Here is a 3,198-nt window from a genome sequence, read left to right on the forward strand (position 1 = left end):
ATCCAAGTAAAATATTGTTCTTATCACAGAGCTTTTAGTGATGTTGGAAGAAGTTGTTAATTTGAATTCACTTACTAATAAAAGTAATTAATTACAGGAGTTAATTTATGCTTGCAAGATTACAATTCTAAGTGGGTTCTATGCTGGTCCAAGAAATCCAGATGTCGGCATTTCCTGTTTAATATTCTGGCACGGAGATAGGTTTTGCTGAACTACCCATACCATTTCCTTGATTAGATCTGTGTTTTGTCAGCAGCATCACTTTGCTTTTACAAAGCTTACTATACAACACTGTAATTAAATACGAAAGTATTAAGTATTAAGATACTCTGTTTTCGATCAGCATAAGTGTACACCACTTTGCTTTCTGGGTAAGTGCCTGTGGAAGAGCATTACTGTCAATTTTAATTTCAAGTTGTTTCAATGGAAAAGATAAGAGATCCTGAGCAGATGGTTGTCATCACATAATGCAATTGAAAGCCCTGTAAAGGGATGCAACACTTGCTATAGCACTTAAAATCTATGCAAGCACCTCAGGCAATGGGAAGTAAAATAAGGACAAGAAAAAAGAAGATTTAGCCTGCTGATTTGTTATTTAAGATTAAGAAGCAATGTAAAACTAGAAATATAATATCATGTTAAATTCACAAATAAAAGTAAATATAGGAATCTGGAAATGTTAAATCCCTCTAAATTTATGTCATCTCTCTTGATGACATTGCTTGAACAAGGAGACATATATTAATTTAGTTGGTTGCGTATAGATTCAAAAGATTTTAACTAAAATTCACTATTTATAGTTCCCATTTATATCCTACTACTACATTGAAAATACAAACTAGTGGACATATCCATGTTTAAGAAAGTAAATTTATACTTTGGTTTCCCCTTAGATTATATAAACCTTTTGCCTTTTATTAAAAATTTTGTGGAGAAGAACAATTCTGAGTCTTAACTCAATTTTTTGAGGCCAGGCTTAATAATAGTTCATAATAATAATAATAATAATAATAAAGAAAGTAAACTGCCTTTGTTTTGGGGGACTTTTGAAGATTTTTTGCAATTTATCTTATAGTTTATTTATATTTTCCAAAGCCTGTATTTATAAGAAATTATTTTACAAATAAAATGTTCTATTTTGTCTGCATGTGCCATGTAAACTTCTAAGAATTTTTATGTTCAAAGTGACCTAAAAATCTAATTGTTATTAATAAATAATAATGACAAAATTAACTCCTTGTTGTTATACCACCTACAAAGGAAAAAAGAATGGTGCTTTGCTAACAACTTTATAGATTAAGATTATTTTAAGTGACACCACAGAAACACTCACAATCCTTACCCAGACTTATCTTCTGTATTTCCTGGTTTTCTTTCTCCTTACATACAATTTTCAAAATTTTATTTCTAAATCATTCCAAGTAAACCAAAACTAAGCCCCACATTTTTCACTCTTTGCTACTGACAATCTCTTTCTCTAGAGTTCCTGTAATTATACTTACATGCCAAGTGTTGAGTTACCAACAAAAGAGCAATAAATAATATGAATCATTATAACAGAAAGTAATTTTAAACATGGAATGAGAATTGTAATAAAAAGCTTTCAAAATAGTGATATCATCCTGTGATATCAATGGACACTATCATATCAGAGTTTTTCAACTAAGCTTCTCTTGCACTAATAAATGCTAATGCATTTCTACTTCAGTGGCATGACTATATGCCAGGAATTATGGGTTACCAAGCCTGACCATTGGCACACCATCTTCCATGAGCTGTGCTCTATCTTGATGTGGTCTAACATACAAACCATTTTCTCCATTAATGAACAATTGAGTTTGGGTTAGTTGAGACAGCTCCTTGACTGTCATGGCCATGGGACAACAGAGGGCCACTCATTGGGAATTTGAGATAAGATATATCCCCAAGAACTATTGGCTGTCTGGAATGCATCTCTGGAGGCACAGGTTATACTCTCCTGGATAGGAACTCTTCTATTTAAAGTATTGTTTCTAACTTTCATTTTGGGTACAGAGACATGAGGAAGAGAGATACTGATATGATTTGAAATTGGTGGCACATGCCTGTAATCCAAGTGGCTCAGGAGGCTAAGGCCGGTGAATCATGAGTCCAAAGCCAGCCTTAACAACTTAGTGAAGCCCTAAGAAACTCAGTGAGTGAGAACTTGTCTTCTAAATTACACACACACACACACACACAACATAAAAAGGCCTGGGGATGTGGCTCAGTGGTAAAGTACCCCTGGGTTAAATCCCTGGCACCAAAAACAAAAACAAACAAACAAAAAAACAACAAAACCCATGAAATTGGAAAGGTAGAGGGATGACAGTGTGCAGGCTTTGCAAGTTTTTCCTGAGGTATTAAAATTTAATTCTGGTGCAGAGGAAAAAAATCATTGCAATATCTTAAATAGATATGAAAAGACACACTCGCTTTTAAAAATCATTCTTGCTTCCCCAAAGAGAACTTTTGGAAGCAAGATGATCAGCTGTCCAAGAGAACCATGAGGACAATGAGGGTGTCTAACTAACAAGGTGGTAACAGAGATGCAGAGGAAGTGAAAAAAGAGATATATTTCAAAAACCAAACTGATTCAAGGAGAGATTAGTGGGATAAAAAGGAATAAAGAAGAGAAAAGCGGTGGTGGTGGTGGCGGGGGTGGGGAGTATCAAACATGGCTCCCCAAATTGTGTTGATTTTGGTTCCATTTAATGAGATAGGGTGACAGAGAGTGGACAGACAATGAAAGTAATTCTGTGAGTCAAAAATCTAAATTTAGCACAGGAACTTGTCTGTTCATACTTCAAGAAAGCTTCTTCCAATGTTTCATCAGATACTTGAAAAAATACATATTTTTCAAGGGACAGAACTTTGAAACTGGAAAATGCAGAAATTGAGAGTAAAAAAGAAATTACTGATTTCTACTAACAAGACACGTAATTCATATGAATTTATTATGATTCCTTAATGTTTTCTCCATGTGTTTATGACTACCATGGTACTGTGCATATAAATTTATGAAATTATTTTATAAAGAACCACAGCAAAAGTATTGGTTTTATTATAAGATATCACTTTCTAATTTTGCACTATAATCATGGTATAATTTTACTATAGTTTTACCAATTTGTTTAAGATGAACCATCACATAAAGTGTTATTTTATGTGGTGCTGAGG

General features: G+C 33.5%; 1 non-coding gene across 1 annotated transcript; it reads left to right on the forward strand.

Moving 5' to 3' along the window:
- The first annotated feature begins 873 nt into the window (after positions 1-873).
- Positions 874-988, forward strand: LOC114103652 (U5 spliceosomal RNA). Its single transcript, XR_003584712.1, has one exon. It is a non-coding gene; the product is annotated as a U5 spliceosomal RNA (small nuclear RNA).
- The last annotated feature ends 2,210 nt before the right edge of the window (positions 989-3,198 follow it).

The sequence above is a fragment of the Marmota flaviventris genome, chromosome 1, assembly GCF_047511675.1.
Source record: "Marmota flaviventris isolate mMarFla1 chromosome 1, mMarFla1.hap1, whole genome shotgun sequence".
In the NCBI taxonomy this organism is placed as follows: domain Eukaryota; kingdom Metazoa; phylum Chordata; class Mammalia; order Rodentia; family Sciuridae; genus Marmota; species Marmota flaviventris.